Here is a 15,995-nt window from a genome sequence, read left to right as displayed (position 1 = left end):
GCATAACAATAACGACGAGAAGAGGTAGGTGGTGGATGATGAAGAATTGTCTGGACAGCCGAAAAGCAGCAAGACAGAAAAGGGAAGGCCACTCCCCCAGGTAGCACAACACCATAATCAGTCAACGGGCTCTACGGCCATAGTTCCAGGCTCCCCACCTACTCATACATGAGTCTGGCACGGCAGACCAGTCCACCACCGTCTACCGGATCAAATCAGCCAGTGCCATGTGCCTCCCGCCTTGATTCAACTCCGGAGAGCACGGCAAGAACTCCATGACCCCCACAGGGCAAAGATCCAAAAGAGTCAACACTATTCAAATCAGCAAGCAGGGGCTTCTTCCCATCAGACAAAGGACCGGAGCTAGCAGCAGAACGCAATCATCGTGTTGATCCACATGTAGCGAGAGAGTCAACACATGGCCGCATTACTGTGTCTGCTTTGATTTGTTTGGTTTCCAAACATAAAGAGGATAATAACGCCAGGTCATTTCTTTGCTGATCCCTTTTGGTCGCTTGTTTAGTCAATAACGTAAGCTTGTGCTTCTTCCCTAAAGTTGCAGGATTAACCCCATACTTCTTCTCACGGATTTCAGCACAGACTGCTGTACTGGGCTTGCACACCATATTTAGATCATTTAAGCTCAAATGAGTATTAGCAGTGCCAGACACCAAGACACCAGCTGTATCCAATAGTGACATTCGAAGCCTTGAGGAAAAGGAATCCAGAAGTTAGTACATTTTGGCTTCAGTCAATCTGGTAGAGGGCCAGAGCAAAGAGATGAATGGGATTCCACTGTGTGCATTTGTGCCTCCTGTGCGAAACCTGTGGAGAGGGAGGGGGTCAATAGCCAGGTTGGGGGTGAATCCCTAAGTATCCCACCTGGTAGGATGGGGTAACGGTGTTATAGTGAAGGGGATACCGCGTCTCACCGTTCGGTGTCGCACTTCCACTCCCTGAAGACCCCCATCCAGATGAACCTTCCACACTGGTCCACACCTGGGAGCTGGATCCAAAAGTGATGGCCTTGTCCTGGGCATCTGGATGACAGATCACCGGGGACTAGAGGGTGAGACACCTTCAGGTTTCCACTTACAAAGTGTGTCATAATGAAATAAGTTGGAATGGCTGTGTTCCTTTACATTTTTTATGACCACTGGGTTTATGGTTGGTGGTCTGGGGTCACCTACTATTGTGGAATTTAGGGGTCTTGTACTGGGGCAGCTGTGGGCATCATAACTCTTGGTGGGCTGGGTGGGGCTTGGAGGTCTGTTTTTGGCCTGGTTGTGATGAATGTGCACGGTGAGGTACCAGGTGCTGTCTTGTAACCTTGCAGGGCGAATTCCTTCTTGTGATAACAAGTATTCGCAACAGTTATAGAACAAAGAGACGTTTCTATGGGAGTTAGCAGCGCTGGTCTTTCTACCATCAGTGCTCGGGCCTGTTCAGGTTTCTTGGTTGGGCCTGTGTTTACCACACAGCCATGCAGGGCCGAATGTTCCTACCAAAACTACAAAAATGGCGCTTCCTTACATGTGCGCACTAAGTCTATGGGCGCTTCCTTACATGTGCGCACTAAGTCTATGGGCCTCATTACAACTCCGGCGGCAGCCGTGCCGTTTTTAAGGGCACGACTGCCACTGAAGTTGCTTTTTTTCCGGCACCCGCGAATGGGCAAGAACCGAGTCATGCCGAGTTTGGCTGACCCGGTAATTGGCCATTTGCGAGTGCTGCAATCAAGGGCCTCCTGATCCCCATTCCGCTCCATAGGGCTGGTGTGGATGGGGACGTCGGATGCACCGACACATTCAGAGTTGTGCTGGTGCATCCGATGTGCTGTGCTCGTGGGTGCCGTTACACCTGCCAGGAAAAACCTGGCGGGTGAGACGGCACCCGCGAGCAGAGCTCCTAGTATGGCGGTCCAGGAACTACGGTACCGGCATGCATACCGGTACTGTAGTTCCCGGACCGCCTTGCTTGTAATGAGGCCCTATGCATTTGTAATATTGTGTTTCTGCAGGGTGTCTTAGAATGCCCCCCTCGCCCCTGGTACATCGCAAGTGTATCTATGGGATTTGCCAGACCCTAAAGGGCGTAGTGGGGTGGGAGAGGTACATTTCCTTCCCTACACATTCTTGGGGCTTTCTGTCAAGGGAAATAGGAACCCACAGGGGCTTGAAGCAGGGGTGTCCATTTGGCCCCTGCCCTATTTAATTTGTTTTTATCTGATTTGAATATTATCCTCGAGAAAGCCTCTGCCTTCCTCCCTAAAATCAATGGTAATGACCTTGCTTGGATGCTTTCTGCTGACAACTTGGTTAAAGGAGGCTAAAAAGTACCTCCTTTGACCAACCGCCAATAAGCCTGCAGCGTAGGTTACATTTATTGCAGGTGTATGTGGTAGAAAATGGTCTAGTGATAAACGCAAGCAAAACAAGAATATGGATCCTTTGGTCCCTGATAGGTAAGCAGAAGGCCTCCCTTAAATGGCAATTGGAGCAGGATGAGTTAAAAACGTGTTGAATCTATTATTTATCTGGGGAGCGGCATAAATGAGAGTGTGAATGATAATCCATGGGCCATCGAGTGAAGAGTGAAAGCAAAAATTCTTGCTGCCCAAGGTATGGCGTGCACAAGAGATCCGGAAGTGTTACCATTTTACCAGCTCTGACTTTCTATAACTTGAAAGTAGTGTTGATTCTAACATATGGAGTGGACGCTTCTTTAAGTCTCCCATGGCAAATGTGGGCCTCATTAGAGGGAACATTCTCGAAGAGTGTTTCAGGTCTCCAAAAAGAAGTCTGCATATCGACCATTAGACATGAACTGAGCCTAATATCTATGTTTGCAGTAGTAGTCTGGAAGACTCTTTCTTGTTTCGTAAATTAATGGCCAATGTCGCACCCCCATTTGAATTACTGAAAAGTTTGATGGTAAGGGGGAGAGACTGGCCATTAGAGCAATGTAAATGTAAATGTATGGCACTTTTAGATCATTTGGACACAACAAAAGAATTGCTGAATATCCTGGGGCAGCAAAATGGAAGCGTTGTTGCTAGGAGTCGATAGAAACCCAGGAAGAAAGGAACAAATATAAGTAATCAAGGTGATATTGTAGACCTCAGCTGTAGGTTTTGCTAAAAAAGGGAAAGGGTTGAAACTTTAAAGTACATCATGTTGCATTGTTCTGGTCTGACAGCTTTGAGGACCAGTTACTTAGGAAAATGTATTGCTGAGAGGAATTCTCTTAATGCAGAGGAATGGTGGTCTATGTTCTTGTTAGAGGATAATTTTTCCATTCCCTTTGCTATGATAACATTTTTAGATGTAGTTTTAAGAATAAGGTCAAAGGAGGTACTTTTTAGCCTTATGAGACATGTTCGGATAATCCAGTTTTTTTTTTAATACATGTTTATTTTAAACCAATGCAGGACAAATAAAATATACAGGGCCTCATCACGACTTCGGCGGTAACCCTTAAATCCGGCAGTAGCGCTACTACCGCCGGATTTAAGGGTCCGCCGAAGATTTCGCCCCAGCTCTGAGCGGTATTAGCGTGAAGATTCCCCATTGAGCCCAATGGGGAATGGGGCATTCCCGAATGGGCTCAGTGGGGAATGGGGACTTACATTACCGCCAAACTCGTGATCCGGTGCTATTAGCGCCGGGGAGTTCGGCGGTAGGGCTAATACCGCCCGCGCTAATAGCGTTACCGTTACCGCCCATGTCGTGATGAGGCCCATAGCATTGCACGGCAACTCTAATAATTTTCTGACAGTCCCTTTTAGCTTGTACCCTCTCCCCCCCTTCCTGGCCCCAGGCGCTCCCCCTCCGGTTCTCCCGCTCTGCGGATCCGCCCGCCTTACCCACCACTCAGGAGTTCTCTTGATCCTTCAGGGCCCACCGGGTGTTGATTGGTTTAAATGTTAAGGCAGGGAATCGCTGATTATACTCCAGTACTGGGGCCCAGATGTTCTGGAAGCGGTGCAGGACTCCCGCCCTTGCCGCGGTTACCCTTTCCGAGATCAGAATGTCCCATAGCTTCCCCCACCAGTGAGCCACACAGGGGCCATCTGGGGATTTCCAGAAGCGGGCCAGCACAGTTTTGCCTGCAAAGAGGCATTGAGTTAGTAGTTTCGCTCTGTTTCCGGAGCGGGGGTAGACCCCGGGGATCGGGACCCCCAGCAGGACAGTTTCAGGTTCCAACGGGAGTGCAGTCCCGGTAATCTGTTCGATAGTAGACAGGCCCCGTTCCCAGAATTGCTGGATCTTTGGGCAGGCCCACCACATATGAAAGAAGAAGGAACCATGTTGGGGACACCCTCTACAGCAGGAATAGTCCACCCGCGGGTTCATATGGTGTAGCCTAAAAGGGGGGGTAGTACCATTGCAGCATGATCTTGTACGCGCATTCCTTGTTGGTGATACAGGTAGATGAGGAGTGGGTACGCGTTCAGATATCCACCCAGGTCTGGTCGTCAATCGGGTGACCCAGGTCGGCCTCCCATTGGGCCATGCATCGAGTTTTTGCAGTTAGGAAGTCACCCAAGAAGCGTCTGTATAGGGTCGAAATCCTGCCTCGGAATGGAAGGTCCTTAAGCGTTAGTTCGAGGGGAGTAAGGGGGCGCGTGGCCACCTGGCACCTGGCGGGTTTGGGGATGCGAGCACCAATGACACAACTGGCAATATGCGAATCTGTCTCTTTCCTGGAGTTGGAACACCTCCTTGCATTGTTCGAAGGTGCGGGGTATGTTCCCTGCATATAGCTGTTCCAGGGTCTTGAGGCCTCCGTCTATCCAGTTTTGGAAGTTACGGGGGTTCGCCCCAGGCGAAAAGGTTGGGTTGTGAAAGATTGGTGAAAGGGGGCTTAGCCCTCTTGGGATTCCCTTTTGTTTCAGAGCCCAGTCCCAGGAGCATAGCGTGTGTTTGGTCGTCAGAAAGAGTTTCTTCCAGCGCTCTCTGAGAGGGGGGTGGATATGTGGGAGAAATCGCAGGGGGAGCGGCAGTTGTGCTTGCTCCAGTTCCACCCATCTGGGGTGGTCTGTGATTGTCTGCCAAGCGCGGATGTGTGCTAGTTGTGCTGCCGCCCTATAAGCCTGAAGATCGGGGACCCCCAAACCACCCAGTCTAGAGCTGCCAACCAATGTTGTACGGGGGATTCTGGCCTTTTTGCCCCTCAATATGAACTTTAGCATTTTTCTCTGCAGGTCCTGAAGGGCTGGTGCTGGGACGGCTACTGCGAGGTAGGAGCAGGCGTAGAGAAATCTCGGGAGCAAGTTCATTTTGGCAGCCGTAATACGTCCCATCAACGAGATTTCCTGTGTTGACCAGCGCTTCAGATCCCCTTCCAGTTCCCGAAAGAGTCTAGGGAAGTTAGCCTGATATGTGTCTTTTGGGTTTGCCGTGATGTGAACTCCCAGGTAAGTGATGGATTGCCTCTTCCACGTGATTGGGCACAGCATGGTTAGCGCCTCTCGTTCCTCCCGGTCGAGGCCAATGCACAAGGCTACAGATTTGGAGAAGTTGACGGCGAAGCCGGTGACCTCCCCAAAGCTAGCTATTTCCGCCAGAGCGTGCTTTGCTGAGGAGCTGGCCTCTGAGAGCGTTAGTAAGACTTCGTCGCCGTGTAGCGCAATTTTGTGCTGGGATGGGCCAACCTGGGGACCCTTGATGAGCTTGTTCAGCCTGATTCTCTGGGCAAAAGGTTCCATCGCTAGCTCGAAGAGTAAGGGCGACAGCGGGCAACCTTTTCTTGTCCCACAAGTCATGGGGATTGGGGTTGATATGGACCTGTTGATCCTCAGGAGGGTTTTTGGAAATTTGTAATTGGCCAGTACCATTGTCTGAAACGTTGGGCCAAAGCCGAAGGCCTCTAGGGTGAGTCTCATAAATGATCAGTCTACCCTGTCAAATGCTTTAATGGCGTCTAGGGCCATAAGTGCGAGGCTCTGGGAGTTCCGGGAGGCAATGTCTACCAGGTTCAGGGTTCTACGAATATTGTCTCCTGCTGCTCTGTTCAGAACAAAGCCTGTATGATTGGGGTGAATTATGTCCGGAAGTATGTGCGACAGCCGGTTGGCCAGGATCTTGGAATAAAGGTTAGCGTCTATGTTCAGCAGGGCGATTGGTCTGTATGAAGTTGGGTCCCTCAGGTCCTTCCCTGGCTTGGGAAGGAGGATTGTGGTAGACTCCTGCATTGAAGGGGTCACTGAACCCGTTTCTTTGAATGAGTTGAAGAGCGTCACCAGAGGGGGGATCAGCTGGGGTTTGAATATTTTATAGAATCACGAGGAGAACCCGTCCGGGCCTGGGGCCCGGCTTTTAAGAGGTTTGATGGCTTTGTCAACCTCTTCGTCCGTGATCGGTGCCTCCAGGCTCCCTCTCGCTGGGTCAGGCAGGCGCGGCAAGGGTGCTCCCCGCAGGTATTCCTCCTGTTTAGACCGATCCTGTGGAGGGGCGGTCATTACTTGGGTTAGGTGGTCCACTGCCAACTGCTGTTTCTTTGACTCAGTATATTGGATCACACTCTGTAAATCGTGCAGCCCCGTGATGGTATTGGTACGTCTTGTTTTGGCCGGCTTGGCTACCAGTAGCTGTTAGCCTTGTTGTTCTTAGCATAGTAGAATTGCCTGGTCTTGGCCATTAGTTGTACGGTATGCTCGGCGTAGTGGGCCTCTAGCTTCTTCCTGGCTGTGGGGATGGCTCGTTGTGTCCTGGGGGACCAGCCCTTCTCTTTATGAGTTTCCTCCGCTGTTCGAAGCTCCTCCTCCATGGCTAGCCGGGTTGGTCGCCGATTACGGTGAAAGGCCACCCCTTGTGCTATCAGTGCTCCCCTGATCACTGCTTTCATTGCGTCCCAGTTGTTTGCGGGGGAAGTGTCTATAACCGGGTTCTCCACGAGGAAGTTCTTAATAGTGGTTGCAATCTTATCCCTAATTACCATGTCATTGAGGATCGGGTCGTAAAGCGACCATCTGCGTGGGGCGTTTGCTCTGGGGTCCTGGGTTCGGAGTTCCATGATTATTGGCGTTTGGTCGGATAGGATCCTTGGGCCGATGGTTACCTCGTTGGCGTAAGCGAGAGTCTGAGGTGAAGTTAAGAAGAGGTAAATTCTTGAGAAAGTTCGATTAACATAGGAGAAAAAGGAGTATTCTTTCTCGGTGGGGTGAAGCACCCGCCATGAGTCCACTACTTCCAGGGTTCTGAATAGGCGCAAGAGGCTGAGAGCTAGCGTGAAGTCTCCAGGGGTGGGGGGGTGTCATTTGTCTCTGGTGGGGTCTGGAACTCCGTTGAAATCCCCCCCTATTATTGTCTGGCCTTCTATGAAGCCCGAAAGGGAGGTGCCGAGTGAGTCATTGAAGCTTTCTTGCCCCGAGTTGGGGGTGTATACTGAGACGAAGGTATAGAGGTCTCCCAGTAAAAGGCATTTGACTGCCACAAACCGGCCCTCTGGGCATGATTTTGAGTCTAGGATCTGGGGATTTAGGTCTTTCCTAAAGAGGATTGCTGTGCCCCCCTTCTTAGAGCCTCCCGAGGCGAGGAATTGACGTGGATATAGGCGGGAGCGTAGGCGCCCAAAGTCTGCCGGAAGAAGGTGAGTTTCTTGAAGCATCGCCACCCCAGCTTCTTCATCTTGTAGCTTCTGTAAGATCGACTTGCGCTTGGAGGGGGAATTCAGCCCATTAACGTTGAGCGAGAGAAGGTGTAAGGTCTGGTGTTCCCGGACTAGAGTTCCATCCACCCCAGAATCCGGGGGGGGGGTCCGGAGGAGAGCCAACTAGTCACCGTCATAGGTGAGGGATAGATGCGTGTTGTCCTGCTCTTGGGGTTTTAACACAGGCCCCCAACAGGAGGCCATAACTTTAACTGTGGTTGACATTGTGAGTGCGGCTGGACCCCTGGCCAACTGAGCCAATTGAGTCAATAGAGGTAAAGTGGATTTCCAAGGACACAGAGGTGGAACGTACCTTGGAATGGGCATGGGCCGTGGGTGAAGCCCGCCGCAGTGGTTAGTGATGGTCGTCTGCTGGGTCGGGAATGGTGGTTCGCTGCAGAAGAGCGCTGGGCATCTAGTCAGAGAATGCAGTTAAGGTTCATGTAGTGTGGTCTGACCTGTGTTTACCTCCTCCTGTTGTTTCGAGATGCCCTCGACCATGAGGACCACCTGGTTTGTGGCGGGGGAGGGGCCTCCGGGTCTCCTGCCACCTCCGTGTTCGGTGAGACGGCCTCTTTGGGAGAAGACGAGTGCATGATCTTGCTGGCATCTTCAAGGTGGCTAATTCTCCGCAGTGTGCCATTATATGAACATTGTAGAGCCGTTGGAAATAGCCATCTGTACCGCACCTGACGTTCTTGGAGGAAGAGGGCTAGGGGTCGGAGCACTTTCCTCCTCTGGAGCCTGAGGAGCTAAAGATCTTGGTACATCTGGAGAGGCGAGCCGTGAAAGATGAGTTCAAATCGCGAGCGGCTGATGGCAGAGAGGGCCTCTTTTGTGGTGAAGAAATGGACCCTGGTGATGACATCTGGAGGGAGGTCCGAGTCCACTCCCTGACGTGGGGGCAGTCTGTGGGTACGGTCCAGCAATAGTTGGGGTTTGTCCAGATGCGGGAGAAGGGCCTGGAAGAAGGCCCCCACATATTCCAGCAGATTTTTGTCCAGGACAGAGGATGGGATCCCTCGGATCCGGAGGTTATTGCGGCGGGCCCTAGTTTCAAGATCTTCCTGCTTGAATTCCAAGATTTTGCACTTATCCTGAAGGGCTCTAACTGAGTGTTGAATTTCCCCCAGAGTGGTTGCCTGGTCTTGGGAGCGGTCCTCGATCTCCCCCAGCCTCTGCTCCACCTCCGTCACCCTGTGATCGGTTTGCTCTAGTTTGGTGGTGAGTTCTGTCATACAGGACCTAAATTCAGCCTTAATATCTGCCATGAAAGCTAACAAATCTCCCCTGGTGGCCGGGGGATCTCCCTCCTCCTGGGATTTCTGTGGGCAAAGCTTGGCAAGGTCGGGTTTTCTTCCTCGGTCCAGTGCTGTAAAGATGGTGGCGATGTCCGAGTTTTTGTTGGCTTCCGTTTGTTTGGACATAGTGCCGGTTCGGGGGGAAGAGGAGGTGCTAGAAAGGTTGGTTTGAGTTCAGTTCCGAGGGCGCCGATTCAGGCTGGGGCGTGATGGTCCTGGCAACCGTTGGAGTGGAGCTCCCGAGGGCAGAGGTTCGGCCCCGACAATGCTGAAGATTTGGGTGGGTTCCATGCTCCCTCTATCCGGAAAGGAGCAGAGGGAAGTCACACCTCCTCGGTGAAGAGAGGGATGTAATGGTTCCCCTCAGTCCTTAGGTTGGGGGAAGGAGACAGAGCGGGGAGGTGGGCCGGGGCGCCCTGGGAAATGGATGGCAGATGTATGTGCCGTCTCAGGAAAATGCGGGCTCAGTGTCTCCTCCTCCTCGGGGGGGGGTGTGGAGGGCAGGGGACCCAAGCGGAGTTGCCAGCTCTGGTGCACAGCCCGCATCCACAGAAGCCTATGTGGTCTACCAACGGCCTGGAGGGCGTAAGTGGAGAGATTAGCTGCCTGACAGGTCTGCAGTAGGGTCTCCACCGCTTGTCACCCAGAACCTGCCACAGTTTATGAAGGGAGAGGAGGGGGGCCACAGTTTTTATTGGGGCAATGAGAAAAAATGATTCCTCTGCTTCTTTGGTTGGGAGAGAGGAGTGGAACAAAGATATAGGCCGGGGCGCCCCAGGAAGTGGATCTGTGAGCTTTATGCTGACTTGGGCGCTCCAGCGTGGATCGGCGTGTGGCACGTTCCCAGCAGGCCCCGGGAGATGTTTGCTCCAGGGGCCGCCGGGGGGAGGGGTGTATGAAGGGTACCAGATTTCTGTTCCTCCTCCAGGGCGTGTTCTTCGATCTCCTCCGCTGGGGGCCCAGGTCAGGGGTGATCCGGCCCCCGCCCCTCACCCTTCAGGGGACCCTACCTGCGTGCGTCTTGTCTGTGCCGCCTCTTTTGCTGGTGCTGAGTCTCCGCAGAGGGGCCGCAACCCACGGGGGCCCCGAACCACCCACCGTGTGCCGCGGGGATCCCTCCAACCTCGAGGGGCACCACGAACCACGCCGAGCGCCACGCCGGGGTTCGGGTCCGCTGTCAGTGTTTCGCGGTGCGGGTGCCCGCTGCCTCTCCCTCGGCTCAGGTCTGGCGTTGTTGCGCAGATCTTCGGAGGTCCCGGGTCCCTGGTCTCCATCAGCTGGAATCGGGCAGCTCGCAATCTTCAGAGCTTTAGAACGTGCTGACCGCTACGGCATTCGTCAGTGCTGCCTCTGCTCTCCGGAGGAGTATGCGCCCGCCATTTTGGATTTTCTGGCACTGTCTGGTGCTGGGGGGATCCGATGAAATTGCTGCATCTTAAGTGAGCGTTATGCACTCATTTTTGGGTCAGCAGTGCCTGGGGTGTTCCGATCGCCCTGGGTGTTAGCAAAGACCCAGCTGGATAGGGGCAGGCCGCATATTTTTGCTTTTGCGGCGGGCTTCTGACGGATGGCTTTAAGGGAGCAGCCACACCGATGGCGCTCCAAGCCACGGACCCAGGATAATCCAGTTTTAAAGAAGTGGAGATAATTATATGATGTATAAATTAATTGTTTTTGTGGATCGATAGTTATTGGAAATGTTTATTGTGTTGCAATGGAATTGTAAATGATGGGATTGGCAAATGAAATTGTTTTAATGTAAGTTTAGTGCAAAGGTGAAAGGTTTGAAATAAACCAAGCACCACAATACAAAAATAAAAAAAATTGAAAGAAAACAGTCCACAACTCAGTAACCAAGAGCAAATCCAAACCAACAAAGAACATTATTATTAATAAATATAGCAAATAATAATAAAACGTGGTTATAGACCCTCCTGAGTGGAAGCAATTCCATAGAACAGGGTATTTGAACCATGATCATTCGCAGTAGAAGGGTTCCCACACTCTTGTTAAAGTAAAATACTAACTATTGACTACCAGGCCATCGGTAGGCAAACAGGAAACATCCCTGCATGAACAGTACAATGAGTATTAATGAGTGATGCGGGGCTATCACAATCCAGTGCCAGTGTCTAGCAGTATCTGCCTGCCTCCAGTGCACAGTGTCCGCCTCCACTGCTAGTGGCAATGCCTGGTCACGTCCTCCCCAGTAACATTGAGACAACATCCGGCAACCTGCACCTGGAGCTCATACAGATCGCTCTCTCGTTCTCCTGTGATGTAGCGCAGCCAGCCATGGCATGATACAGCATCAGCATCTCTTCAGACCACACCTCAAGACAAGCGGCTGCCTTAGTGCTGAAGATCTCTGTTTAGACACTCACTTGTGTGGGCACGCATTGGCAAAGCCAACAGTTTGTTATTGTGTGTAGTGTAAGGAACTCATGGTGGCAACAGTAAAGACAGAAACAAGTGATCACAGTTCAAGGGTGTTTATTAAACTGTATATTAAGCCTGGAAAAACGCTGAATCTAAACCTAAATCTAAAATGGGAGCAAGCCACAACCATCAAATAATAATAAGGCAGTCCTAGTAGCGTCTTGTCAAATAAAAGGGCCTATTTAAAAAAAAATCTATTACCAATCCTTACAACTAAATATATAAATAGTGTGGGATAGTGTTCACAAGAAAGAAAGAAGTGTTCACAAATGATAAGTCAGGATTTTATAGCCAGGGGTCTCCCTTTCCCACGTTTTGAGCACAGGACAAGGCGGAATCCCTGAGTGTAGCACACTCTCGAGCTTTACCAGCACAAGACTTCAGTTCCGTTCTCAGGTATCAGGATCTTCGGTGCTGTCTATTTTCCACAAAGTCTTTTTCCCGAGGGCCTGATGTATCAAACTAACAAAACAAAGAATTCCATTCAACAAATACGGTCCTTCTCAATTATATCAAGCCCTTCTGTGGTTAAGTCTCTTTCTACAAAAGCCTCTTGCCTCCGGGGACCTGATGTGTTCAAAATAACAACAAAAGTTCCTTTTCTGTGTTTACTTTGGGTGATGGCTTTAACCCTTTAGTCCCCCTCTTCCGGGCTTAGACCCATCTCGATGGCAGCCTCCCTCTGTCAAGTTCACTATGGCATTTATTCCCAAGATTTCCTCTATTTCGCCACATTGGGTGATGACTTTCACCCCTTGGGCCTCCTCTTCCAGGCTCAGACCCCTCTCAAGTGGGAGCCTCCCTCTGCTGGTTTCACTATGGCTTTTTACTTCATAATAACACAAAAGTTATTTTCTGTATGCATGTTGGGTGGTGACTGTTCACCCTTGGGTGATGACTGTTCACCCCTGGCTCCCTCTCTTCCGAGCTCAGACCCCTCTCTAAGTGCAGCCTCCCTCTGTCGGGTTCACTACAGGTTTTATTCCATGAGATCTCATCTGTTGCATTTACAAGTCTTAATGTCTTTTTAAACAATCCACTGTGGACATCCCTCTGGCGGGTTCACTCTTGTTAACACAATGTTCATTGAGGCATCATGCTTTGCCCCATTCTGTCGACGTCCCTCCGCCGGGTTCACGTTTGCCAGCCTCTCAGTTCCTTCTACTTTTTCACCTATGCAGGATTCACTTCCCTTAGTTTTGCCAATGGTTTGCCAGTCAAAGACTTTTGACTTTACAGGGGATTTTGGGGATTTTTCTAGACCCCTGTATGACCACTTTGACCTTTTCCTTGCGGCTCTCCTAAGGCATCTGGCTATCGGTAGTTTTATCAAACAGAGGATAAACCAGAGTCTCTCGAAGGAGCACCCATGTGCTGCTGGACCCCTCTGCAACTGGTTTCCCCCTAAGATGTTAACAGTTCCTTGAACTTCCCTTAATTTGCCCTTTTGCAACTTTTGTTCAACACAGTTCGGTTTCTTATCGGTTCTCCCCTCGACTCACTGGCTGTGATGAACCACTTGGCTTTTCTTGTCTCTGGAGTCAAGGATAATACCACGGTAGCAAGCATCTCTCTCTGTCCTGATTATCAGTGTAGGAGTGGTCCGTGTACCGTTGGCATCTGCTGCAACAGACTCTGGCTATTGTTCACGATCTTATGATTCCTTCCACAGAGGCTTTGCGGGTCTCGGTTGGAAAGGGCAAGGTCACTTCTCTTCTTGTCACCCCTTTGGTTCTTGTCGCCTTTCTCCTCCTCTTGAATTGCCGCCCTGAGATAGCGGTCTTGTCGTGCGTTCTGCCTTGTTCGTAGTGTGCTGTTGTGCTGCACCTTTTATCCCTGTGGGAAAGGGAAAGGGGTGTCAGGTGTGTGTGATTCTGGTCAATTGCCTGACTTTGCCTGATCCTTGTGTTGGGACATGTCAGGTAAACGGTTCTGGTGTTAGTCCGTTGTCTTCTGTTGTGTGCAAAAGTGTTCATGTCAGAAAATGGGGAGGGATTACAGTGTCCGAGTATCCCACATGGCAGGATGGGGGAAAAGGTGTTATAAGAAGGTGGATACCCTTTCTCACCCGTCGGTGTCCCACCTCCACTCCCCGAGGACCCCCCATCCAGGTGATCCTCCTGCACTGGTCCACCCCCAGGAACTGGCTCCAATAGAGATGGCCATGTCCTGGCCATCTGGATGACAGATCCCTGGGGACTAGTACGTGAGACACCTTCAGGCTTCTCACAGTAGTCGTGGGATAGAAAGTTACCAGGCACTGCCAAAATGTCGCTAATTGGCCCTGTAAGAACACGGCGGACAGCTGGGTGCCTTAACAAAAAGCTAGTCTTTATTGACTTAATAGAAGAAAGAAAAAAACAAAAAAACTGGATCAGGACTTTCCTTTAGCAGTTGTTACAGTCCTGATATTTTGGCAGTCTTATGCAGCCTGATTCTACAGCCGTTCAGAGAGTATGGCTGAACTCTGGGCCTAGTCTTCGTAGGCCCACCGGTGCTCAGCAGCTCTCTCCTCGCCTTCCAGCCAGTTCTGAAACAATCCAGAGAAAATTCTGTCAGTCCTTTCTCCATGTTCACCTTATAAAAGGGCTGGTGTGTGAATGCCCAATCAGAAGCCCTTCTGCTTTGAAGCTTTGATAAGCCCCCCCAAGTCCCATCTCCTTCTTTCCGACATGAAGATATCCAAGATGTCTCCCTGACATGCGGCTGCCAGTATTGGTGGTTTGGAAATACTTGGTAACTAACTGGGGGTAAATCGTTATTTTTCACAATGGTGTCCAAATGGGCAATTAAACCATTGCCTAACATAGAGTCTTCCTCTCGTGAACTGATTAGGTTCTGGCCAGCGGTCACGCTCCTTTCCGCATCCTCCTCCCCTGCATTGTGGCTTTCCGCGTTCAGAAGAGCAGCCGCAGGGCTCTTTGGAGCGGCGCTGCTTCTTCCTGTGTTTGCTAGGGCTGCCACGGTTTCTCTTGGAGCGGCGTTGCTGTTTTCTGCTTTTAGGAAAGCCCCTGTGGTAAGCAAGTTACTCCGGACAGCCTTTTTTGATCTGGCACGTAACTTCCCGGCATGTGTTGATCGGGCTGACGTTCACACTCACACTGTGTTGTCACTCACAGAGGTCAGAATCGCCCCTTTACCTGGGGTCGAGGAATCGCCACAGCCCCCCCATTCACCCACATTGTCACCCTCAGAGTTTGTATGTGTCTCCTTAACAGGGGTCGAGTGAGAGCCGCAGCCTCCCCATTTGCTCACTTCCATTTCGCTGTTTTCCCCACTGTTAGCTATTGTTAACTGGCCCTACTTACAGGTGCTTGACCCCCCTTTCTGATGGCGTCAGTGTTCCCCTGAGTCCAGTTGTACTGACCCGTGTGAGTATGGGTCTTACATACATCCCCCGGGGAATTGAGCTTGTCAGGACGATCCAAACTCCTGGAGAGGTAATCCGGGACGACTTGGAACGATGCAGGTGTGTGAATTGTCTGAAAACAGAAGGCTTGTAAAGTGAGAAACCATCTCAAAACCCTTTGGTTGGAGTCTTTGGGCCTCATTACGAGGTTGGAGGCAGCCATTAACAGGCATTAAGGAAGGGCCCGCAAAGGGAACTCGTAGTAGGGCGGTAAGGGATTACCGGCACTGGTGCCCTTACTGGTGCCGGTAATCCCTTTCCGCCCACCTCATAATGAGGCCCTTTGTGTATTGCTACCCACTGTAGGGGCGCATGATCGGTGAACACTGTGAACGTATGCCCCAACAAATAATAGCAAAGGTTTCAACGGCCCATATAATGGCCAGACACTCTTTTTCAAGAGTTGAGTAGGCCACTTCATGGGGCAACAGTTTGCAGCTTATGAATGCTACTGGATACAAGTCTTGTCCAAGACCTTGTGATAATATTGCCCCTAACCCAGTACCAGTGGCATCTGTCTGTACAAAGAACGGCTGCTCAAAGTCTGGGCATTGTTACATTGGGAGGGGAGAAATTATGTCTTTGAGTTGTTGAAAAGCTGATAATACGTTTACATCTTGCAATATATCGGCCTTGTATGTAGACTTGAGGGTGTCTGTCAGAGGGATAGCAATGGCAGAAAACAATGGTAGTAGCCCACGAATCCTATAAAGGCACGTATTTGCTTCCTGTTGCTTGGCAGGGGTAAACGACTGATCACCCTCTCCTTGTCTAGTTGTGGTTTTATCACTCCACCACCAACCAAATATCCCAGATAACAGGTCTCCTTTGCTGCCAAGATGGTTTTTTATGGTTGATGTTGAGCCCTGCTTGCTCAAGGGCCGATATCACTTGCTGAAGATGTTGCAGGTGTTCCTCCCATGACCGGATGAATACGACAATATCATCCAGATACGCTGAACTGTACTGGCCATGAGGGGCTACCACTTTATTCATTAGTGACTGGAATGTTGCCCGAGCTCTGTGTAGGCCGAAAGGTAAAACAGTAAACTGGAACAGACCAGATGGGATTGAAAAGGCAGTTTTAACTTTGTCTTCTTGGCGAAGGGGTATCTGCATATACCCTTTTGTGAGGTCAATCATGCAAAGATACTGATCCGAACTTAGTTGCTCTAGCAGCTCGTCAAGTTTGG

The sequence above is a fragment of the Ambystoma mexicanum genome, chromosome 1q (assembly GCF_040938575.1).
Source record: "Ambystoma mexicanum isolate Mex_15411 chromosome 1q, UKY_AmexF1_1, whole genome shotgun sequence".
NCBI lineage: Eukaryota > Metazoa > Chordata > Amphibia > Caudata > Ambystomatidae > Ambystoma > Ambystoma mexicanum.
Note: the sequence above shows the minus strand (reverse complement) of the source record.